The sequence below is a fragment of the Ambystoma mexicanum genome, chromosome 10 (assembly GCF_040938575.1).
Source record: "Ambystoma mexicanum isolate Mex_15411 chromosome 10, UKY_AmexF1_1, whole genome shotgun sequence".
In the NCBI taxonomy this organism is placed as follows: domain Eukaryota; kingdom Metazoa; phylum Chordata; class Amphibia; order Caudata; family Ambystomatidae; genus Ambystoma; species Ambystoma mexicanum.
This window is the reverse complement of record NC_090932.1, coordinates 1,648,193,483-1,648,219,885: the sequence shown is the minus strand read 5'-3', so window position 1 is coordinate 1,648,219,885 and position 26,403 is coordinate 1,648,193,483. Positions and strand designations below refer to the sequence as shown.

The 26,403-nt window shown below is 48.4% G+C and overlaps 1 protein-coding gene across 6 annotated transcripts in view; it reads left to right on the top strand.

The window, feature by feature from the left end:
• Positions 1 to 24,354: 24,354 nt before the first annotated feature.
• Positions 24,355 to 26,403, top strand: part of EP400 (E1A binding protein p400) — a 1,542,855-nt gene continuing 1,540,806 nt past the window's right edge. For all 6 annotated transcript variants that reach the window (XM_069620067.1, XM_069620064.1, XM_069620063.1 and 3 more), the window contains exon 1: positions 24,355 to 24,497. The gene's annotated coding sequence lies outside the window, so the exon portion shown is untranslated. The remainder of the gene's footprint in view (positions 24,498 to 26,403) is intronic.

Here is a 26,403-nt window from a genome sequence, read left to right as displayed (position 1 = left end):
TGAAGGAGCATATAGACCTATGGGGGCAACATTGGTATTTGACGGACATACGGAGGGGGTGGTGCGGTTGCTGCTGTGGCTGGTCTGCTTGCCTGTGGCAGGTATATCGAATCACAATACCCCTCGGCTGGGCTTGTAAGCAGTGGGTATAGTTTATTTGGTTCTTCACTCTCCTTACCTTTCTCTCCTATCTCATTTGTTGTCACTATTGGAGACCCTGTTTCCTTTTCTTTATTATTTGTAGGGGGCTTTTCCTCGAACATCCTCCACAAATCCAACACCTCTCGTCTATTTTGAAGCTGCTTCCCTTTGTATTTTGCCATTAGATAGGTTGTTACATGGTCCAATATGTTTTTATTGAAAGACCCTCCATCTGGCCAAATATGAGGTGACCCCTCCCCTTTTATTTCAGTTACCCATTGGCCATGGTATTTTTTTATCCGATCACTATACAAGGGGGAGGTGTTTACAAATGTGTGCAAGTGGTGTAGCTAGAGCCATATTTATCAAAAGTGTCTCCTCCCTTTTCACCTATTCTGTCTGTACTGCAAAACCTCAACTTCTAATGCATCAATCTTGTTTTTCAATGATTTACCTTTTCAATACATTAGGTATACATTTTCATATCAATCACATAGAACAGTAAACATTGTGACAAGACAAACCAACAATTTCACCGACAACATTGAACAAAGAACAAAAAATGCTTTAAAAATGAATACCTCTAGGCCCCCTTTTTAACGCAACCCTGAGTTTTGCTTCCCCACACTCAATTCTCACATCACCCTCTGCTCCTCCTGGGCCTACCTCCACAAAAGTTACATACTTATTCCAGAGCCTACTAATATACGAGGCTCCTAATTGATTCCATTTCCTCACTTATTTTCAGCACTGGTTGGGACAGTGCTATGCAGCATCACTGTCCACCCCCTTTCGGAGCTAGGTTCCCGTATCTCCTCTTATTTTCTCACAGTACTCCTTGATATAAAAACCTAATGGCCATGGAAAAAGAAAAAAACGCTCTGTTCTCAACAATCACTCCATTCAATCACACTAAACCCAATTTTTTTGCGTGTTCCCCTCAATTGATCTGCTCCACACCTTCCCTTTCACTCCTTTACATCCCCTTGCAATCAATACTCATGTGCCCGTGGTCTTCCGAGAGCCTCCGTTCGCAGTCTATCCACAAGTGGAGGCCTCCCTATCGGACCCTGCACGGCTGTGGCGAGCAGTTGGGTATTCGCAAAGCCGGATCCCACAGAACCTGTTCAGGAGCGTGCGCTTTTGTGTAGACTGGTCAGCCGTAGGTAGCGATGGCCCTTCCGGGAAAGCCCTGGATCTCGCCGCAGTACGGAAACCTCAGGGAAAATCACATTGCATGGTCACCAAGTGAAGGTGCCCACTCCCCAACACAATATCACAAAATCAGAATAATGGACACACCCCATTAGGGAATGAGACCAAGAGAGAGATTGCAAGTTGAACAAAGTTTATATAAAAGAATTGTGCACCCAGAGAACTCTGCTGCCCGGAGAGCGCTCTGCTAACAGATACACAGGCAGCACATTAAAAAGGCATCCAGCGTCACAAATGACATCACATTACAATATACAATCTCGCAGCTTGATTGGGTCAAATCACCAGTGCAATATGGATCCATACGGGTTGACCTCATGGGATTGGTGGGTGCTTAGATGTCATTCCTGCAGAGTCAGCTGGGCTCATCTTTGTGCGGTGAAGGTCAGGCCAGCAAAAATGACACATTCCCTGACTAACTGAGCTTGCCAAAACAACATTTGCAGGAGACAAATGAAACTCGTAAAGCCAAGTACAAATGTTGGTGTCTTTCAGAGTTCATGCACAAGTTATAGGTAGGCCTTGTACCCTTTGCACCTTGGTACCCATAAACCTAGAATCCCCGGCCCAGGTGCCCACCTTGGAGTTTTAGATCTACCTAATGTCTCATGATACGAGTAGACAAGTGTTAGGGTTAGAAAGAATATATGCGTTTCTGGGGTCAGGACTCTCGGGGGTGTCTTTGTTGGGTCACTACAGGGGGCCAGATGTGTATCTGTATCAAAGAGCAGCGGGGCATGGGCCTGGTAGTTTACAGTTTAGCAGGGTGGGGGTCGGAAGGGACACAGACAGGTTTAGAGGCGATGGATGGGTTCTCAGGCAGAGGCCTGTTCTGGTCTCACACAGTGCAATGGGCTCATCTGTTCTGGGACAGCACTGAAGGTTTGCAACAATGAATAGATGTACTTCCATGAGAACTGTGTTTGTGCGAAGTTGGCAGGAGGCAGTGGGGTGGGGGCCTGGGCCGGTTGTGTGAAGTGCAGGGGCAGAGGGAGAGAGAGGTTTTTAGAGACCGTTTTCAGGCCTAGTAAAATATGGCATCTAGTGGGGAATCCAAAATGGAGACTTTGTGTGTTAATAAACTCTAATTGCATGATTTCTTGGCTAGTAATCAACAGGTAATTAACAGAGATTACAGTTGGGCGGAAGGGGGGACGTCTACCCCCTTCGTTACAAGTGAGATCCGTGCATGCAGGAGTGGCGAGGGGGGGCCGAATAAACCACCTCCCTTCCAACACTGGCTAACAAAATGCGTATTCCGTTGCAGAACAATACTATACTTACACATAATTGACGGAGCATTACCTAGTATTACAGCATTAATTTGCTTGTTTTTTGCTACAGGGCTATTGTTAGGTGCTGTTGGGATGGCATTCAAAGTAGAGACATCAATCTTGTGTAGTACATACATTAGGCAGATATTGTAGTCAATTTGGGTCTGTGCCCAGTGTTTAATGTTAGGGGTGGACAGTACCTGTTGTGAAGCATGTCTAACTTCCCAGTCCACGTGGCTGAGACCAGAGGAGACTGATGGAAAAGGCCTTGAGTGTAGGCCTTCAGTGTAGGCTTCACCTGCCCGCGCAGGGTGTTAGCTCCTTCAAGTGGGGCACCAGCCAATCATGGTGCTGCAGTCCCAGGGCAGCCTGGGAGCCTAGTGTGCACAGAGGCACTCTGGCAGCCATCTTTGAAGTTGCTGCTGGACCTTCGAATTCTGAGGTTGTTGCTGCTGGGCTGATGGGGTTGCAGGTTTCCCTGTTAGGAAGGGGGACCTGTCTCACATTGAGACCGGCGGAGATTGATGGAAAAAGCCTTGAGTGTAGGCCTTTATTGGGGGCTGGCTTCACCTGCCAGCGCAGGGCGTTGGCTCCTTCAAGTGGGGACACCAGTCAATCATGGTGCTGCAGGCCCAAGGGAGCCTGGTGTGCACAGTGGCGGCCATCTTTGAAGTTGCTACTGGACCTCAGAATTCTGTAGTTGTTGCTGATGGGATTGCAGGTCTCCCTGTTAGGAAGGGGACCTGTCTCACATTGAGACCGGCATAGACTGATGGAAAAGGCCTTAAGTATACATGACTATGAGTATATATACACATGCTATTCGGGTTGTTTCAGGCTCACAGAGGAAGCTGTTTTGGCTTGGTGCTGGTAGTGGGGCGTAGCCTTTAGGAGGTATTATGCTGGGATTCTCAAAAGGGCTGCCGGGTGGGACGGCCTCGCCAGGATGTGGAGTCTAAAATGGGGCATGTCCTGATTGGTGTTAGTGGATCCATGCCTGGCATCCCTGCCCTGTTGTTCTCTAGCTACACTCGCCTCATGCAGAACCTTTTCAGACTCCTAGAGTGCTTTGGGGCATTGCCTTACCATAGGGCACAGACACATCAGTAGCATGGTTGAAGATAATTGTGGGGTATTTTGCTGCCTTTTATGGTCCTTCTGAGCGCTGCATCATTTAGCACATGTAGCAGCCTTACAGCTGGTGACGACTGTGGGTTTGCCTGTCCTGCCCTCCCCTTCTGGGTGCTATACCATTTGGGCACTTAGAGTAGATGTATAGTTAGGGGATGAGAGTAATCCTCTGTAATGCTTTTGTGCCTCTTGGTGCCATACCATGGGACACATATAACAGCTGCACAGTTAGGGGTCACTGGGCATATGTGCAGCCTTGCAGATTAGTATTTTTCCAGACACTTTTGCTGCCTGAAAGTGAGGAAGTGCTCCCAACAATATAACTTGGGTGTTAAATGCACCATAAAATATCTTAGCACAAGTGGGAATCTGTGTTGATTGGATGATGGGTTTAGAGAAAGGGGAGCAGGAAACGATCAACCCAAAAAGGACCACCAGTGATGGACTGGGGACCGCCAATCTTCCTCAAAGCATGCATAGCTGAATTCTGGGCCATGGCATGGGATGGGGGTGCTGTACACACCACATCCAGTCCCTCATCATTCTCGGATGCACTGCCAGCCCTCCCTCACCATAACCGAACAACATTACCACCCATGAACCAGGCATCTAGAAAAAGTCTTTCACAGGATGATGGCAGGTAGTAGTAGTTCGTCATTTATAAACCACCTTTATCCCATTAGTGTGGCAAGCTACCCTCTCCGATGCTTCCTGCTGAGCAACCTCTGCAATTCAAGCTTTTTGACGGGAAAACCCTCTCAGGACCGGCTTCTATTCGGCACTCGACAGTGGTCGCGCATCTTCCTTCTCCTCCAGTCTCTGCTGCAATGTAGAGAGTTCATAACTCCTCCACCTACGGCTTCTTCTCTGCTTCTTCTTCTTTCTCATAGCCTGCACCTGAGGGGGGCTTTTAAGACTCCCAGTCTCCCTCAGGTGTGGGTCATTTTCCTCAAGAAGCTGCACTTTAGCAGTTTTGTTCCTCTTTGCCCCTCTTCTTCGTCCCAGTACCTTGTGGATTATGGGACTTGAAGTCTATAATGCACAAATCCGTGATTCTAACCTCTTCTATTTTACAATAAGCCATTAGAAGATTGGGGTCTCTGGGGAAGTTGCAGAAGGTGGTTTCCCATTCCCCATGACCTGTTCCACCCCATGTGATCCTCCCGCAGTATGACCCCTGCACCCCCAGGGTCTCGATCAGACAGCATCTAACGTTCCCAGGCCAGGTTTTCAGATTCATCACACCACTCCCAACTGCTTCATCTTTCCTCAGCCTGCCAATAGACACAGCTTTAGCAGTACTTGAACTCTGCAGCAGTTTCTTGTCACCGGAAAGATGCTGCTGTGCCGAGACCAGCACTGAGAGCACTCCTTCAGCTTGACTAAACACAGTAGCAGTTCTGTGTGCGTGAGGAACTGTTGAAGTGTGCAAACACTGCTTGTGAAATGTGACTGGCCCTCATAGAAATTGATATTCAATTTATGAATCAAGTAAGGATGAAAGTCTGAGTCAGGCGTAGTGGTTTCTAAGCGATGTCCTGCGCAGCACATGTACATACAGGCTGTAATTGGCTATGGGGTGCTAGGGCCTTGCCAGAAATGCTGGACATCTTGCAAGAGTGGGAAACGTTTTGGGGATTTGTGGAATAATGCTAAAGGTCAGTGGACTGTGCAGGTAGTAGGTTCGACAAATATTAGACATTATTCATCATGGCAAATGAGATGCTAGGGGTCAGAAATGTGAGATGGACAACTTTGTGAAGGTTTTTCAAAAATGTCATTTTATTAACTTAAAAGGTTGGATAAACGCCTCACTATACCTACCCTGATGCGATTTCCATCCTTGTCAAAATAAACTAAAGGAAGCACTCTAACTAAATGTTTCTGTCCCTCAATTTACACGTTTAACAAGGTAATATATGCAACTAAAATAAAAAACAGTTATGCTCACAACCTGGTAATTGTCTCTCCTTATAATCTGGGTGTGTTCCCCTTCCCCAAATTGAAGCAGGGTTCTATTCAACAGTACCAAAAGAATAAGGAAATCCTGTCTTGCAATAAAGTTCAAAGGTTCTTTTTGTTTCAACTTTAACTTCCACCAACAGTTCACAATGTTCAGCAAGTTCTTTCTTTTCCACTTGTTGTCAAGAGTTCAAAGCCACTTCTCCTCATAAACCAATAATATTTCCATAGTACGTTAGGATCAACTGTGTCAGGATAATTCTGCAACAGTTCACAAAACACTTGTTTCAGCAACGTTAGATAATTCTGCAGCAATTCACAAAACACTTGCTTCAGCAATATTAATTTGTCAGGATGATTCTGGAACAGTTCACAAAAACACCTTAGTGGTTCTGCCAGGTCTACTACAAGATTCTTTGCCCTGGTGTAATCTCTTGCCAGGACAAAATGAAGCTACTAACTACTTCAAGTACTTCTGCGGTAAAGGTTTGCTTCCAACAATTTAGCAATGTCTTTTACTTCACAACATCATGTTTAACTACTTCTTCTGAGGAGATAAAAACACATTGGTGTTGTTTGGTACACACGTATGATTGCCACATGCAATACAGGTTATGCTCCACTCCTCCTGAGTATCTTCTATCAGAAGGACAGACCTGCCACTGTTGCCCCACTTCCGCATTAACCAAATGCTGACAATGGTTTTCTCTCACTCTTACACTTCTTTGGCAATGTGGGTTTAAGCCAGTTCCCCTTATGGCCTCTTTTACACACTGGCAATATGATTTACAAACACTTTTATTTTTTGCACTTGAATTCCTAAATGCCCTCTCTTGGCTTTGCAATGTTGGTTCTTTTTAACCTTCTGTGATAGTATTCTCGTTTGGTTTCAGCAACAATTGTCTGTATTAGTTTCTCATAATATTGGCCTCTCTTGTTGCTGGCAATTATTCTGACCCACGTAAATACAAATCACACCTTTCTGGTCTGATTGTCAAGTTCTTATTCTTCCACCTTCTCTTTAAGTCAGCTTGGCTTTCAAACTGATTGTTATTCTACTTTACATCAGTTTGGTTTTAGAAAGAATGTTTGTTTTGCCACTTCACTCTTTTTAAATTAGTTTGGGACTTAATACACCCAGACTCGGCCAGCGGGCGGTCACGGAGCACTCTGAGGTCACAATACAGTAGTGTACTCACCAGGTTTGGTGGTCGCGTCCACTCGCTATGCTGCCTCCAGGATTTCTGCTGCTCTGTGCGGCCTGGCAACCTGCTTCTCTCTGTCCCCCACGGCACACGCCAGTTGGAAAAGGAGCGCTCCTCGCTTCACAGACTCTCCGGTGCTCACCTGCCACCGGAGCCCGAATTAATATTAGGGAAGCTTTTAAACGTTACGCTTCCTGCCGCACGACCTCTGCAACCCCAGTCTTCAAAAGGAAAGCTTCCAATTTCAATGCTTCCCGCTGCACGATCTCTACACAATCTCTACAATCAAGGTCCCTGGAGGAAGAGACCCTCTCAGGACCGGCATCTGCTCGACACACGACAGTGGTTTGGGCCTCTGCTCACCTCTAGCTGCTGCCTCTACTGCTACTTGGAGGTACCACAACTATTCCATCTCCTGCTAACTTTGGCATGCACCTGAGGGGGTATTTTATGCCTCCCAGTCTCCCTCAGGTGTGGATCATTAACACCATTAGGCTGCAGCTTACAGTCTCGTGCCTCTTCAGCCCTCTTCTTCATTCCAGTAATTTGGGCATTGTGGGATTTGAAGTCCACAATGTCCAAATCTTCTTTTATAATGGAAATATTACCAAATTAATTTCTCTCCTTACTTATATTCCCTAAAGGAGTATTATAAAGATTCTATGAAGGGTTTGGCTGTACTGGATAATTATGGTTTTCAAAATCTAACTTGTTGATATTTAAAGATACCACTTTAATATTCTCTTAGGGGTCATAGGAGCTTTCATCTCTATGAATGTCAGTGACTTTAAGAGGGGGTATATTACTCCCAATGCATAATTGATTATAAAACCACCTAATGCGCCAGTCTCTTAAGGTTTCAACATTATCGATTCTAAATTAGAAATCCATTACAGATTGATTAACATCTTTGTTTAATACAGAAAGGAAACACCCTAGAAATCCAATTATTATACTGTACATGTTATACAATCATGGTTACAGTTAATTTTACTGACTGTTAGGACAGTTAAGTTTGTACAATTCCTGGAAACACGTGTTTCGACCTCCTTCTTAAGGTCTTCTTCCGGGGTATTGTAATGGAAACAGTTCATTGAGACTGAAAAACAAATATCAAAGAATATAAGTGACAATTGATACAAACCAATACACCAGATCACCGACAGGTCACAATAAGGAGGTAGAAGGAAAGAGAAAATAAAAAACAACTTTCTGTAATGATGGTCCTCCCAGTCATAATACTTGATTTGAATTGTCATCTTATCTAAATTGACAAGCAACTGTCCCACATGCCAACCATAATGCATCGGGACATGCAAGTAAACAAAATAACCTTCAATCCATTCTTAAACACCCTCTTTAAAATGCACCAGTGCAGCCCCAAAACAATTACCATGAACCATGTGAGCGTTGCATGTGTTTCTAATGCTCATGATCTATCCTCATTCTGAACAGCCTCTGTGTTACGTGCTCATATTACTGTATGTTACCTTTCAAATGTATTTCTTTCTAGGTCCTATTTATCACCTGTTCAAAAATTAAAGTTGACTTTAATTAAGACCGACATCACTATTGAAGCCAGTTGTGAGGCCAAATATCCACATAACTCGAGGCTTACTTATGCACTCTTGGCCAGTATTTCGCTCATTCAGATTCCTATTCTTCAGATTAATATCAGATTCGTTAAAATCTGTGGTTAACAATTACAAAACGTTAGCTCATCCCACCTGTACTATTTACATAATTCCCTATGCACCAACACATATAACCTAGTGGAGATAGTCTGTGATGTCTTAATTGAGCCAATTATGGATCTATATTAATAATAAACCCTTCCCTTACTTCAATGCTCCACGCCAAACCAATATTAGTCCAAAATGATAGTCTTCAAATAGTCTCTTCCATCCATACAACCTATATACAACAGTCAACAATGACTAACTCTCCAATGAAAAGTTGGCAATCCATGCAAGTTACTGCATTAAAACTCTGATAAAGAATTGGGGACCAAACTAACACCACTCACATTGGTCTCTCTCTGCTGTGCGTAGTTACACTCCTCCGATTATTCCAAAGATAGTGAGAACCCGGAAGTCCACGTGTCACGAGGGCGCCATCTTCAATTTGCACAGTTAATATGTAAACAATGACGTCAGGCACTAACGTGCTACGTCACGCATTAATGTTTACCTTGATGCAGTCATGACAAAAATGTTCGGACGCATAATAATAAAATGAAAATGTATCCTTTTTTAAGGATTGTTGGTGCATATGTCCTCACCAAAATCAAAACTAGTAGTGTCAATGGTGGACCTTGGCAGGATAGCACAAGAGACACGCAGTCACTGAAGTAAAAGAAGCAACGTTAGAAATAACCTGATCATGCGACACTCACTGTCACAGATGACTGTCTGAGCGCTGTAATGGTGTATTCTCACATAGCTTGATACATGACGAGAGACATAGTGATATTAAATAAAATCACTCTGTTGTTACAACGCATTGTTCTCCCAACATGATTAAAGGTAAAAACATTAATACTTATAATTGTAACACAACGTAGCTTTTCTCACATAAGTTAATTCATGATATCTTAAAGCATACAAATGTTGAATTAAGGAACATTGTATTAACAATGAATTATTCTCCTAACATTTGAATAGATATAATTGTAATCTAATCAAGATTATAGCACAACTGCATATTTACAAAAAGTGGACCATTTTGTGATCAGAATTTAGACCCCTCAAAATGGTTCTATGCTCACAAATTATTCTTGCTTCGAGTGTCTTGAGGGTTTAGTCCCTGTTACCTCCTCTTGGACCCTGTTTCGCTATCTTGATGCATGTAAACTTAATTCTTGCTTTGTCCTCTGAACTGTGGCACTGCTGCCAATGACACATTAATGGTAATCGCACATCCACTTTCTGTAAAGCAGTTGTGTGTTCTTTGATTCACACATGACGTTCTCATTTAGTACTTCCAATGTAGACTAGTCCACATACACATATGATTCCATAAACAACTGATTTGGTTTTACAATTAATGAAATCTGTGATCTTCAAAGTTTCTTTTATATTGATATTCAAACTGTGACATTTATTAGTGTATAGACACATACTACAGCTCCAAAATTTGTGGAAAACAGACAGTTCTCGATGTAACCAAGTTTTGTGTGCCTGAATCAGTTTAAGTAAAGATGGACATAACACATTTCCTAATGTTGGAGCCCTTGTGTAGACAATGTTCTGTTTGTTCTCAATATAGTAAAAAAGCTCAGGATCAAGTGTCAGGATTTTTTAATGCTTGTTCATCAACCCATAAAGTCTTCTATTCTCAAGTGAATATTGCGTAACCATCCTAACTTGTTAATTGACCATATTCTCTCTTACTTTCGGTTTCAACAATTTAATTCTTCTCATTTCACTATTCTTTTTCCTAGCACATGACAGTACTTCTTCCGTATAACCTCGTTGTTTGAATCTTGTGTCCAGTAAGTTACATTATTTTCCAAATTCTTCTGCTTCCTTGCAATTTCTACGAGCCCTAATAAGTGGAGGCGGGGTATATTACTCCCAATACATAATTGAATTATGACTGTTTTCACCCATATTCAGATAGTTAACTTGGGGAAATAAAAGATCTCTGACAGTAAGCCATTACATATTCTGGTATAACTGATATTTCCTTCTTTGAAAAAGACAAATGCTGCGTCTCACCTGATGAAGTCCTCCTGTTCCTCTGGGTCCTCCTGGCTAATACCACCCCCAGGATCAGGAAGTGGCTGCCTTCCCCTGGCCACCTGGGAGGATACTTTAGGTAGGGTCTTTGTGAGGACTCAGCCAGATTAATCACAAATTCCTGTATATGCAAAAAGAATGCTTGCTCAATATCCAAACATATACTTTAAATGTACTTTATGATGAGGTGAGATTAGAAAATATCAGAGAACAGGAATGACAAGATGCTACAATTATAATTTTCCAATTTGTAATAGCAATATACAGAATGAATCCATTTGACACATTATGAATCACTTATTGAAATTAGGAACAGGAGACACTTTTAATCTTTCCAAAAAGCCATGTTATAGGACTTCTTCTACATAATGTAAAACGTGCATACAGTACGAACAAATTTCTGGATGGAACACATAATGCACGCAGGCATCACTCGCTGCACTTTCATTCTCAGACAGCCATTGATCTCCCAAGTATAGGTGTATTATGCCACAAGGCAGTAGCCAGACTGCCATTAATCGGCCAAGAATAGGCGTGGTATGCGACAAGATGGTACAATCTATTGAGAGACTATCATTTGAGAAATTATTAACAAAGAGATATGTTATTAGCAATGGCCGACATCCCTATCTATGCATTACATACACCCTGACTACATTACGCGTACAGTGTATTTCGAGCAGATGAGGCAGGACATCTGAAAAAAGAAGACGTGAAAAATAAGACAGTAAACGAAGAAATAAGCACAACTAAATGGTGCGATGAAAAGTGTACCTACAATGTTAATCGCTTTCTATAAGTGATGTCTAAAGTGTGATGACGTCTGCTATACTTTCACCAAGATATATAAAGTGATTTGGTGAAGACAAAGTGTCGCTTTGAAAGTAGTTTAAATAAGAGATAATGAGCCACGATATGCAAACATGTATAATAAGTTGAGAAGGCCGGGTTTAAAAGGCATTGGAGGCAACATCGTTGTCTGCCTTCTTCCCATGGCATGATGTGATAGCGTAAAGAAGGGTTCTGCAACCTTTGGCACACCAGATGTCTCTGCAGAGGCGTTGATAGAGGGGGGCTGAAGGGGATATAGCCCTGGGTCTTTTGGTTGTAGCCCAGGATAGAAGCTCAGGGGTTACAACCAAAAGGCTATAATTAGCCCACAGTCCCGACAGTCCCAAAATTAGCATAACCCCGGATCTTTTCCAGATCTAGCAACACCCCTGTATCTTGGACTACGATTCCCATGATATCTGGCTATTGACTGTGCTGGTTAGGTATGATGGTAGTTGTAGTCCAAAACATCTGTAGAGCCAAAGGTTGCAGGCCCCCTCGGCGTAAAGGCACTGAAAGAGCATTTTTACCGCCTGGCTGCATACGTCGACGGCCAGGGTCAGTGCTGCAAGAGCAGTCAATGTTAACTCGGCCAGGTCTGGCTGGCTGTTACCACAGGATGACTACGATGAACAAGACTATCTACAGTGTTAAAGGCACGGGCATATAAGTAATGTGCTGTAAAAAAAAAAACACATTTACAATAAATCCATAAGAGGTGAGGTGTACCGATTGTGACGTCTTTAACTAAAGGCGCGCATGTGCGGTATGAATAAAGACAGTCCGTGCGGCAGTTGCCGCCAGGACCCTGGAAGACACAGACATGTGCCTCATTGACTCAGTGAGTGTGTGCGTGTGGATGCTAGTACGGGGCGGCCGAAGGCACGGGTTCGCCCATCACATTGGCGACGAGGACTGGTGTGGAAAGGGAGACACTTAGGCACGCGTCGGCGTGTCAACGGCAAAAATTCTTCCCCTAACACACCACGGACCCGACACGAAAGATGGCGGCCATTTGCATTTTCACGCATGAGGCAGTAGCGGCCCGCGAGGGTGCTCGTGCGCTGCCCACGTGTTGAAGAAGATACAAATCTTCAATTTTTGGAACTCCTGTGATCCTCCAACCTGGAGGACTGCACAAAAGACTGGTGAGGAGGGATTCTTCACGGTGGAGCGCTGGTGAGGCCCTTCATGCCATATTCCATTGCCAGTGGCAGGTGCCAGGGCTGATGCACGACAGGACAGTGCAGCATACACGACAAGGTACGTGTGTGTCTGCGTGAAGCCAGGTTTGCGGACTTCAGGATTGTGGGAGGTGCCTGTGCGGCCTGTGAAAAATGACGGACAGCGACGGAGAAGCAACCGCGCCGCCAAGAGTGGCGCGTCGGCAACAGGGCTCGTTGCTGCCAATGCAGGAATTTGCCACTTCTGGCCCATCTTCGAAATTGGGCCCAAAATGGCTCCTGTGGATCAAGGTATTAGACATGTTTTTCACAGCGACTGGAGAGACAGATGATGATGCGAAAAGGGCCACAATGCTCTATTCAGCGGGCATGGACGTTCTCTGCATATACGAATCCCTAAACCTGCAGGTAGTGATGTATGCAGCTGTCAAAACAGCACTCCCGAATTATTTCATTCCGTTATCCAACGTTGAATTCGATAGATTTCTCATGTGCGGGGAGAAGCAGCACGAGGATGAATCTCTCGACCAGTTTTGCACACCTCTGCGGCAGATGGCAAGCACCTGCAGGTGGGACAATGAAGAAGTCATGATTTGCAATCAAGTGATCCAAGGTTGCAGTTCCGGCAAACTACGCAGACAGATTCTGCGGGAGCCAGGTATGACTCTAACCCAAATATTAGACAGCGGCAGGGTGTATGAGCTTGCCGAGACGAGAGGTGCGAAGATGGATGCGGCAGTGCACCCAGGCAAATGTGAAGAGGTGTTTGCGGTGGGGAGGCAGGCTCTGTCAAAATCGCGCTGGAGCCAGAAGCGCCAGGAGGCAGTTCCTGCGCAGGGGACCGCGGCTATATGCCAATACTGTGGGTATGATCTGCCCCACTCCGAGGACTGTCGAGCCTGCGGAAGGTGCAACACTCCCGGTCACTATGCCAGGATGTGCCACGCAGCTGCCCCTGTAACCACGCATCAAGGGCCGGCGAGGGCGAGCAGAGGTGGCATCAGGAGACAACGTAGCATCGCCACGCTGGAGCAGGACACTCAAAGGCTAAACATTGCGGAAGAAGAGGAAGAGGAGGAGGAAATCTTCTTTATTTCAAATCTCACGACAGGAGTGAAGAAAAGGCGACAACGTACGTGCGTCGTGGACATTCATGGTGCCCCCACCCAGGTACTGATTGACACTGGGGCCTCTGTTTGTGTACTTGCCACCGAACATTACAAGGCCATCCCGGGCCCGCCCCTGCTAGACGTGTCAAAGGCCAAGATATTCACTTTTGGGGGTGACACACTGCTACCTATTCAAGGGGTGTTCGTGGCGCCCGTAACTCGGGGGGCCAAAACCATAAAAGCAAGATTCTTCGTCATCGACGTCAGCCCGCACTCACTGCTAAGCTGTGCTGCGTCAGAGGCGCTGGACATTGTGCACTTTGCCCTCGAGGTGTACGAGGTGGACATGGATCAACTCCTAGACAGGTTTTCCAGCATTTTTCAAGGAGTGGGCAAGTTGAAGGCTCCCCCAGTGCGTTTACACATCGACGACACCATTCGGCCCACGGCCCTAAAGCATCGACGAATTCCCTTCCACCTCCGGGCGCAGGTAGAGAAGGAAATGCAGCTACTCGTCGATATGGACATCATTGAAAGAGTTGAAGGGCCGACGCCCTGGGTCTCACCCATTGTAGTGGCGCCAAAACCTAAACAGCCAGGTGCCGTTCGCATCTGCGTGGATATGCGTCTCCCGAACGCTGCCATCAAATGGGAAAGGCACATATCACCCATGCTGGATGACATTGTGCCAAGGTGTTCTCCGAGCTGGATCTGAGGTCGGGGTATCACCAGCTAGAGCTCCACCAGGACTCGAGTTATATTACGACATTTACCACTCATGAGGTCCTCTATCAATTTAAACGCCTACGTTTTGGCATTTCTTCCGCGGCTGAAGTTTTCCAAAATGCCATCAGGGGAGCGCTAGCTGCTCTCAAAGGGGTACTCAATATGAGTGATGACATTCTGGTTTTCGCTGAGTCCCAGGCCGAGCATATGAAGCAATTGGAGTCCACTTTACAGAGGCTGAGAGAGCCGGGCCTTACCCTACATCGAGGGAAGTGCGAATTTTTCAAGGATCGCATTGGGTTCTTTAGGTTAATTTTCCATACCAATGGTGTTTCGCCAGATCCCGAGAAAATCAAGGACATCCGTGAGGATGCAGCGCCCCAATCCCCCACGTTGGTACGTAGTTTCCTGGGGATGGTTAACTACTGTGGGCGGTTCATCAAAGGTCTGGCGTCCCTGTCCGAACCTCTCCGAGCCTTGACAAAAAACGATGCCACATGGGTGTGGGACAAGAGAGAGCAGGATGCCTTCCTAGAGATTGAGAGGGCTCTCTCAGATCGGGACACGATGGCGTATTTTGACCCCACCGCCGAGTCAGAGATTGTTGTAGATGCCAGCCCGGTGGGACTGGGTGCTGTTCTCATGCAATCAGACGCCAGAGGTGACATGCGTCCCATTGCCTACGCGAGCAAGGCCCTCTCGGACACCAAAAGACGCTACTCGCAGATTGTGAGGGAGGCGTTGGCCATCCTATGGGGCTGCCGCCATTTTCACCTGTATATCCTTGGGAAACCTGAGACAGTCTTGACGGACCACAAGCCACTTCCGCCCATCCTAGCGGGTGTATCGCCGAAGCCTCCACCGCGGATCGAGCGCTGGATGCTAGCACTCATTGAGTATGGGGTCAAGCTCTTGTACAGGCCAGGAACTAACAATCCAGCGGATTATCTGTCCCGCCACCCGAACTATGAGAGAGGGCAGGGGCCCTGTGAGCTGGTGGAGTGCCAGGAGTTTGTTCATAACATTGTGGAGAGCGCGATGCCGGTGGCACTGTCTAGGGAAGTAGTGGCTGAAGAATCGTCAACGGACGAAGTATTTAAAATCATACAGGCCGCGATAATAAGTGGGGATTGGAAAGAGGTGCTCCAGAACAACACCAGGCGAGATGTCAGGGCCCAGAGAGATCTCCAAGCACTCTGGAGAGTAAGGGATGAACTCTCGATATCGGATGATGGGCTGCTGCTGTGTGGGCGGCAGATTGTCATTCCGCAGACACTGAGGGCTTGTGTCCTGGAGCTGGCGCACACAGGTCACCAGGGGGTCGCGAAGACAAAGGCGCGGCTGAGATCTAAAATGTGGTTCCCGAATCTGGAAGGCCTAGTGGAATTACACGTGAGGAGGTGCCTGCCATGCCAAGCGGCGAGTCCCATAGAAAGAGCTCCACCGATCAGCTACATGGAAAGAAGTGGGAGCCCGTGGGACACAGTCCATACTGACTTTGGGTCTATAAGGGGGGGCATGTACTTTTTGGCCGTAGTCGACCAGTGGTCGAGATATCCAGAAGTGGAGTAAGTGGAGTCAACAGCAAGCAACCACACCATCATGGCCCTAGACAAGATGCTTGCGACTCATGGCTTTCCAGAGATCCTGTGCTCAGACAATAGGCCACCGTTCACGGGGAACCAGTTTGCGCAGTACATGAAAGAGAAAGGAATCCAGCACCGGAAGGTATCACCCCTCTGGCCTTGTGCAAATGGAGAAGCTGAGAGACTCATGAGGACCCTTAACAAGGTATTCAGAATATCAGCCAATGGAGGGGGTGACCTGAAGAAGAAGCTGGTCGAGTTCCTTTGGGAATACCGAACCACACCTCACCAGTCGACCGGAGTTGCCCCGGCGGAAGCTTTGTTTGGACGCTGCCCGAGAGGCCTAATCCCGGAAGTCGAGGGCCGTGAGCCCGGGTTATCGATAATGACAAGGTCCGAGAGGAGAGAGCAGCACGCAACAAGAAAGAGAGTGCGAGGAGAGGTTTGCAAGAAAAGGAGGTCGCAGTGGGAGACTCGGTGCTCGTGCGGAACCGTCGACCCGAAGAGAAACTGTCGCTCCCGTATGAGCCCCAACCGTGGACAGTTACCTATGTCAAGGGGACCATGGTCACAGCAGCCAATGAGAGAGGGACCGTCACACGCAACTGATCCTTCTTCAAGAAAGTAGAGGTCCAACGTCAGGAGGAAGAGCCGGAAGAAGTTTCCCCGCCCGTAGCCGCGGCTGAGAGCCCGGCAGTGGACTTGCCAACGGACCTGCTGACACTAACTAATACCCCGCTGCCGACCCCACGGAGTAGCAGCCGATACCCTGTGCGACACGGTCGCAGACCGCCGGTTTGTCTCAAGGAATATGTCCTGGACTCAGGAGACTGAGCCGACGCCCGAGTCAGGTCAGCGACCCACGTTGGGTCCGTTTACTGTTGTTATGTTTCATGTTTGGTATAAGTTGTTTTCCGTTTAAAGGAAAGGAGGGATGTGACGTCTTTAACTAAAGGGGCGCATGCACGAGCCTCGTTTCGGGCCGTACATGTGCGGTATGAATAAAGACGTTCTGTGCGGCAGTTGCCGCCAGGCAGTGGTGGAAATGGAAAAAATCTGGTGGGGGATCCCACAAGGCCTGGGATGGGGGCAGAGTTTTTGGGGGAGGGTGGTGTCTGAGGAGGCGGGCTTTACAGGGGGCGGAGCTGGCAGGTGACCTCCGATCAAAGGAAATGTCCAAAATAACAGTTTAAAATAGCGCAATTTCTTTCATACTGCTTCTTTTTCAAGCTATATATCAATTCCACTTGAAACCACTTCCATGGCGCTGGTGCACCCAAAATATGATATCATTACCACTTGAAAACCGCTTGGGTCCCATCATCTGATGAGGTGTGAAGGCAAGCAGCAAGCTCTGGGAACGCAAAACCACCCAGGAATCAGTGGTGAAAGTGTACGGAAATAAGTAGTGGAAGGACCTATGTTCCCTACTGACCTGCCCCTGCACCGCTCTCCACAAACCCCACCGTCGCCCCCTCCCACGCACAATACAAACCCCAAAACACATGTGCCTGCTGTTTAGGGAAATGTTCAGTGCAGTGCACTGAAAGTGCAAGTTTCAACTTCATCCTACACTATTTTACAATGTTTCATTTTAAAATAAAGCCATAGGAACCCTGAATTTTGCATTAAAAGCAATGCCCTGTGCGAGCACTGAGCACAAAGAGTAATCTACTCTGTGTGCACTGTCCTCGCACGGGCAGATTAAATCTGCCGGGCCCACGAGGGTGGGGGCTGGGCTGCTCGGAGCAGATTGCTCCGAGCAGCCCAGCCCCCACCTTCGCAGGCCCGGCTGTGAAGTCTGCGTGGCTGTGGTGCCTGCACGAAGAACAGGTAGTGACAGTGCAGGACAGCCTTCCTTAAGAAGGCCTGTTCCAGTGTCCTGCTGTTGTGTACACGTAGGGGGGCAGAGCCAGAAGCATAGCTCTCAACCATTTGTGTCGCAAAGGCGGGTGAAAACACCCGATTTTATTTTTGCCGGGTGAGAGGCCCATTGAAATGAATGGGCGTGTTGTGGTGTCACGTGTCCTGACAGACGGCGTCACGTGACACAGCGGGGGAGCAATAGAAATAAAGGTATCACCGGAACTGGCGGGGCTACGCCAGTCCGGGTTTAAGCAGCAAAGTGAGTGGTCGTGTCCTTTGTTCTGCGCCGCCCCCGCGCATCGCGTAGCAGCGCAAGCCTCGGCCGAGGCCTTAATCATACCTCCTATGCCCGCCCGTGTCCCGGCGGGTGTAGACATCACACTGGCTACGAGGCGGTAAGTGGTTCGCGAGCCCCGACATCAAAGGGAGCCATCGCATCCACGGACCCGCGTTCAGAAAAAAAAAAATAAAAAATATATCAAGAAGCCGGTAAGCACCGACGCCGGCCCTGCTTTCATCGGAACCCGCCCGCATCAGCTGTGCACGGAGCAGCGGCTCAAAGCTCCGGCAGCTGAAACAAGCCATCAGCAGCACCCACGCCACATGTGAGTTGCGAAGCCCACGCATCATACGCAGCCTGCCCTGTCGACAACACCCACGTGGGATCACACGCCCCTGCATAACACAGGGCCCAACAGCAGCAATACGGCAAACAGCAACACTGCGCGGCATAACATGTCAGACCCGACCTCTCGCCCAACAGGGGCCGGCACTTGGTCTTCGTCAAGGAGGAGCCTCACCGACGAGCGCACTGACCCCACGCTAACAACCTTCATGCCGCCATTCGACCCTTTCACCAATGGAGCGGCCATCAGGTGAGAAATATGGTTACAGCAGTTTGAGATGCACCTAGATGCAAGAGACATCACCGTACCCAAAAAGATGCGCACCTTTCTCCTACTCAACATAGGATCTGCTGCCCTGTGCTTATTCAACGCCACACCAAACCGCGGAAGCGATGCCAACTACGCCGCAGCAAAAGCCGCGCTCACCAACATGTTTAAACCGGACCTCAACCCGGACTACGAGCGCTTCCATTTCTGCATGGCGAGACAACGAGAAAAAGAGACAGTGGACAAATTTCACGCTCGCCTTCGCGAAATGGCCGTAGGCTGTGAATTCCCCGACGAGGAGTTCGCAATCCGCCTCCAAATCATCAATGGAATCTCCTCTGAGAAACTGAGGAGGGCGATACTCTCAGAGAAAAATGTACGATTATCCCGCATCCTCGAGATGGCGCGACTCCGTGAACAAACAGAAGACCAGGTGGCAGTAATGGAAGCAGCCATCCAGAGACTACCGCTGGACAACCCCGGACCCGCGGAAGAAGTGGCAGCCATCTCCCGACAACAAAGCACTCGCCCAAAACAGAACCAGAGACCTCACCCATCACAAGGACGAGATCAAACCTGCAAATGGTGTGGAGGCCCATGGCATAAAGGCAAATCCTGACCGGCGTGGGGATCCACGTGCAGGAAATGTAACCGTCTGAATCACTATGCCGCAGTATGCCTGAACCCGCCGAACAGGAGTGACAAGGACCCAGACCCGCAGCAAACACAGGAACCGCGAAGAAGATTCGCGCCCAGAGGATCCCGCCAACAAACGCGAAAAGGAAAAGCCAGAGCAGTCGATGAATCACAAAGATCCCCAGCCACGAGCGACAACGACGAAAGTGACAGCGACTCCTCTCCCGAAAAGCAAGGCAAAGAGAGGAAGAAAAAAGGAAAAAAGCGAGTACACCGAGTACACCTGATATCGGCAGTTGACCCACGCAAATCACGCCGGAAGAGGAGACCATCATGCACAGTCCTCTCCAACGGAGACCCACTGAAAGTAATCATTGATACGGGCGCTACAGTAAACGTCATGCCCGTGACAGCGTTCAACAGACTCAACCCCAGACCAGAGCTCCTCAAGAGGAAAGTCAGGCTATACGCCTATGGATCCAAAAAACCCCTGCCAGTGCAAGGGTCGTTTAAATCGAACTTTGCTCACAATAACGCCAACTGCCGTGCACGAATATATGTGGTAGATGCTGGTTGCGAGACCCTCCTAAGCTGCAAAACGGCCGAAAAGTTGAAGCTGATACACTTCGCATTCAGTGTGCAACACGATGAACTACACAACCTCTTAGGACGACATAAGAAGCTATTCCAGGGCATCGGACGCCTCAAAGGGAGAACCATCAAGCTCCACATAGACCCCACTATCGAACCCAAGGCAGTACGACATAGACGAATCCCATTCCACCTGAGGAATGCCGTGGAAAAGGAACTGCTCAAGCTCGAAAACGCAGGGATCATCGAGAGGACGTCAGGACCAACCCCGTGGGTTTCACCGATGGTAGTAGCCCAGAAACCGAAACAACCAGGAGCGGTTAGAATATGCATCGACATGAGCCTCCCCAACATAGCCATCGGCCGAGAACGCCACGTCACTCCCACCATTGACAAACTCATTGTAGACCTCACGGGAGCGACGATCTTCAGCAAACTTGACCTCCGGTCTGGCTATCACCAGCTGAAACTATCCAAAGAATCCAGATATATCACAACATTTTCGTCCCATCTTGGCCTGATGAGGTACAAGAGACTCAACTTTGGGATATCGTCTGCTGCAGAAGTATTCCAGCATGAAATCCGCAAAGTCATCACAGGACTCGAAGGGACCACCAACATTAGCGACGATATCCTAGTATACGCATCAAACAAGGACGAACACCATCGACGCTTAGCAGCGGTTCTAAAGAGGCTCGAAGACGCAGGCCTGACCCTCAATGCAGAAAAATGCGAGTTCAACAAAAAGGAACTATGCTTTTTCGGATACATATTCAGCGCAGCAGGTGTGTCCCCTGACCCTTCCAAGGTACAAGACATAAAAGAATTTGAACCACCACAATCCGCCTCTGAAGTGAGAAGTTTCATGGGGATGGCCACCTACTGTTCACGGTTCATTCCCGACCTCGCAAGCATTGCGAGCCCACTCAGGGAACTAACCAAGAAGGACCAAAAGTGGGAGTGGACGGAAGCACACCAGCAGGCATTCCAACTAATCAAAGACACCCTGTCCGCTTCCACCACCATGGCATTTGTTAACATAGATCGACAGACCGAGCTTCTTGTCGACGCCAGCCCGGTTGGCCTGGGAGCAGTGCTGACCCAAACAGACAGAGATGGCAGAGTATTCCCAATCGCATTTGCCAGCAGAGCTCTCACAAAGCCCGAACTGAACTACGCGCACATCGAAAAGGAAGCCCTGGCCATTCTGTGGGGGTGTCGTCATTTCAAGGTATACCTGCTAGGAAAACAAGCAAAAGTCTTCTCTGACCACAAGCCCCTAGTCCCGATATTCCGAGGCTCCGCCCCGCATCCTCCAGCCCGCATAGAGAAGTGGATGCTGCAACTGCAACCATATAACATCGAGGTAGAATACTGCCCAGGATCAGACAACCCAGCAGACTACCTGTCCCGCCACCCGCGGCCGGCCACAGATAAAGAACAACACCATGCGACAGAAACAGACGAGCACGTCTGCCATGTGGTAGCATGTGCCCGACCGCGAGCCCTGACGCTACAGGAAATAGTGCAAGAAACAGAAGAAGACACAGTCCTGCAACACACGACCGCTGCCATCCAATCGGGAAATTGGAAAAACTACCTCACGTCAATGACTCACCGAACATCCACAGCCCAAGCCAAACTCAGGGCCCTGTTCGGCATCAGACACGAACTCTCAGTAGCTCCAGAAAGAGTAATATTGAAAGGGCACCGAATCATACTACCCGAATCCCTTGAAGAGAGAGCGCTCAAGCTGGCCCACAGTGGACATCAAGGGATCGTCAAGTCGACAGCCTACCTAAAATCCCGAATGTGGATGCCAAACATGCACCAAAGGATAACCGAGCTCGTGGAGTCCTGCGCAGTTTGCCAAGCGTCACGGAGACCAGCAAACCCAGAACCAATCAGCAGCGCCCCTCGAAGCCGAAAACGGTGGGACGCCGTCAGCATGGACCACTGCACCATCGCAGGGGAAGGGTACCTGCTAGTAGTAATTGATGAATTTAGCAGGTACCCCGAAGTGGAACATGTAGCTTCGACCAACGCCGAAACCACCATCCTCACACTGAAGAAAGTGTTCGCCACGCATGGCATCCCGAGGAAAGTAAAAAGTGACAACGGGCCATCGTTCACCAGTCAAGAGCTGCGTGAGTTTTTCAAAGAAGTAAACGTCAAGCATCAACGAATTACCCCAAGATGGCCTCAAGCAAATGGTGACGCTGAACGCTTCATGGGGTCACTGAACAAAGTCATCAGGATTGCCAAAGAACAAGGACACCCCTGGTTGAAGGCAGTGTATCGGTTTCTGAGAACACACCGGCAAACCCCACACTCAGCCACTGGAGTCAGCCCGGCCGCCCTCATGTTCGGAGTTCCCATACAGGCGGAGCTACCTGTGCACCCCAACTGGACAGCGCCAGATCCGGACATCCTCGAAATGGATGCAAAGCGGGAAAGACACAATGAACGAGAAAGCATCGCCAGGCGGGCCTACCACAGAGAACTGAACCCAGGTGACACAGTCCTTGTCAGAAACCGGGCACCGCCGAAGAAAATGTCCCTCAACTTCGAAGTTCGCCCATGGACTGTTAAGACCACCAACCACAGCATGGTCACCGCAACCCGAGAAGAAGAAACCGTAACCAGGAATGTATCCCACTTCAGGAAAGTGCCCCAAGACATGTGGGAAGAGTACCCGTCACCCCAGAGAGGGGAAGTGACACGCACACCCCAAAGACCCACACCACAGCAAAACTCGGAGGCCCAGCAAGAAGAAGAGATTGAAGCGGAGACCGCCACCGAAGACCCAGCCCGGGAAAGAAACACCCGGTACAGTCTGAGAGAAAGACCCAAGCCGTCATCCCGCCTCCAGGGATATGTCGTGGATGGAATACATCGTCAAAGACCGAAGCAGAGATACCTGCCTATTCAGAAGTAAGACTTAGGATAAGTGTTGTTGTTAGCCACAGTGAATTTGCCTCCAAGTTGAGGAGGAGTGTGGTGTCACGTGTCCTGACGGACGGCGTCACGTGACACAGCGGGGGAGCAATAGAAATAAAGGTATCACCGGAACTGGCGGGGCTACGCCAGTCCGGGTTTAAGCAGCAAAGTGAGTGGTCGTGTCCTTTGTTCTGCGCCGCCCCCGCGCATCGCGTAGCAGCGCAAGCCTCGGCCGAGGCCTTAATCATACCTCCTACGCCCGCCCGTGTCCCGGCAGGTGTAGACATCACACGTGTAAGAGGCTTGGCGGGTGAGTCAGCTGTTTACAAGGCGGGTGACACCCGCCAAAAGCGTGTGAGTTGAGAGCTATGCAGAAGAGCGCTCATGGCGACAATGAGCTGCTCCGCCCCCCTACGCCATGCCATTGCGGGATTTATTTATTTTTCCCTCGAAACCCAGCTGGAGAGCATGGGTTTGGTGTTTGGGCGGCTGACTCTGGCCGGATCCTGAGATCGGGCTTCACATCTGGTGCCGGATCTCGGATTCGGCGAGAGCCGGCCCAATGACCAGCACTGCCACCGGGACCCTGGAAGACACAGACGTGTACCTCATTGACTCAGTGAGTGTGTGCGTGTGGATGCTAGTACGGGCGCCGCACGGGTTCGCCCATCCCACTGATCAGTGATCCAGAAACAACGCTCAACTGAAATAGGCCAGATCACAGTGGTGCAATTGACCTTAAGAAGTCTCGCTTGTAGTTATGTAAGGTTTCGGGAGCAAATATCCCGTATATCATAACCAAAGCATCTGCGTCCGAACATCTTCCGAGTGTTCTTGCCCAGCAGCGCCCCCTTCTGTCTGTTTCAGAGAAGGCTGCGACTCTGGAGCCGCGCGCCGGCGACCGGAGACCGCGGTGACGTCACCGGGCAGCACAAAGGACATCTTTGAACGGTAGGATTGCCTGTGGTGGGCGACGGCAGCGGTTCCTTACGAACCCAAAGAAACATAGGTTTTTTTTCCATATAGATGCAAGGACAATTTAGATCGCTGTTGACAGACCCTATTAAACGTTACATTACAGCTAAAATTGCAACTTGATTATTTCTATGTATTTGATGTTATAATTTAATAAAGTATATATGTATTCCGGTTTGAGACCGTTGGTTGTTACAGCATGAACGGTGCCTTCTGGCGTACCTCGCCGTCTTTTTTCATCCCTAGACACCGATATGGGAGACGCTCGCTTCGGGGGAGGCTGAACGTGTAGCAGTCCTTCTTTTATGGCCATGTTCCCGGAAGCCGGCGTCAGACAGTCCGCTTTCCATGGCCATGGTGCAGGAGCCCGAGAGAGCTGTGGCGGGGGAAGTGGATGAAGATTTTCCACCGGGGCCGCCGTACCGGAAGCTTTGCTGGGGCCGCGGCTCCGGTGCCTTTGTAGTGACTGAGGAGCTGCGCGCGGGGCCTGCGGTGAGTGGAGTGGGGCAGGGGGGGGGGCGTGAAGGCTGGAGGCCGGGCGTCCTCCCGGGGGAGGCTGCTCCTCTCTAGGCGTGGGGATGCATTGAGCCCACACCTGTCCTGGCTGGTGGGGGGAGTGCGCGTGCCCAGCCCCTCCGTGCTCATCCACTGGCAGAGTGTTCCCTGCACCCTTGCGCTGGGAGAGCGAGCACTCTGCCCCCGTGCCGGTGCTGGGTGGGAGCACCCACGCTGCTCTGCCTGACCCGCGACTCTTGTCTCTCACCCACGTGTGCAGGAGGCATGCACACACACACACTATACCCTGCCAACCTGCTGTGGGAAGTGCTGTGCACCCGGCACCCCCCAGGGCCGGGGGAGCGAGCGTCCTGTGTCTGTGCCGTGCAGCGTGATTATGCAGGAGCTGTTCGCATCCACCCTGCCCATCGCGCCCACTGATGTGTGTGTGTTACCCTCCCGTGCTGGGGCATGCATGCATGCATGCATGCCCTGTGCTGCCGCTGGTGCGTGGACACCCTGCCCCACCACCTCTTGTTGTGGGGGTGTGAGTTCTTTCACTCCCTGTCTGCTCGCAAAGTGACAGCCCTGCCTTCTCCCCCCGCCTCCCTCCCCGTGATGTGCTGAGCTCTGGGGGCACCTGCATTGCTTATGTCAGTAGAGTGTTATGCTATTTTATCTGACACTTGTATAGTTCCTTGTTGCTATAGTTGTGACTTTGAGGCGCTGTCACTTCGGAAGCCTGTTGGACTTTGAACTGTCATGAAATGAACAGCATTATATTGCCGGCAAATAGTGTTTCTGATTTCTAAAAAACAATTCAATTATTAGCGGTGGTGACCGTTTAATAGCAGGAGTATAAAGTGCTCAGGCGTGGCTGAGATCCCTTTTTTTGCTGAGTGAATGCTGCGTAATTAATTTCAAACCTTTTAATTACAGTACACGTCTCGTTGATGTAAACCGTTTCCATTCTCACAAGTACATTTGCCATCATGCGTGGGGGTTTCTGACCGTACTGCCAAGCATTACTACAGCCTGAGCTTTTCCTTTTGGATATGGACAGTAATCCGCTCTGTGTATGGAGTTCTTTTTATTAAATGTATTGCAATAGTTTATTCAACATATTTAATTTTCCGATTCGGCTGCATTTATGCACTTTGTCTTTATAACATATATTTTTTCTTTAAAAATGTACCATGGCTTGCTCTTTAAAGCTGTGATTTTCTGTTCTAGATAATGTTAGATCGGTTGTTGGTTTAGTTTTTTTTTGTGTTTTAATGCTTGGAAAATGTTGATGCTCAATTCTCCCCAAAAGTGGAAGGGCTTAGAGGTCAATGGATTTTTGTTTTTGATTTAAATGAGCTCTTACTTGGTTTTTGTAGATGTAATACATTACATGATTTTTTTTTTGCGTTTCAAATCTTTTTATTCTGCAAAGTAAAACACCCCAATGTGTGTATGTGTATATTATATATATATTTTTTGATTGGGGGCCGCAATCATTGATCTTAATGTGAGCTGTTTTGAAGAGGGATAACTTGCTATGGACGGAGTGATGAGTCCTGCAATTATGATAGTTTTTTTTTTCTTTATGGTTGTTGCAAAAAATACTTATGTGGAAAGTATAGCAATGACGTGTTTCTACAGAAGAAGCATGGTATTCTCATACATTAGTGGTCGGTGTTTGTGTAATTTATATTTTAGCGTTATGATCCTTTCATAAAGTAGTGCCATGGTAGTATTAAATGCACTGGGGCATTTCCGGTGCACCTCTTTTAGTTGCGCCCACTGGTGGTCCTGAGACATTTTCTTGGGAAATTGTTGAAAACAAGTACAATTTATGTGCTCTACTGAATTGCTGTAGACCTTGGTTTTATATTTCCAAAATAATCTCTAACATTCC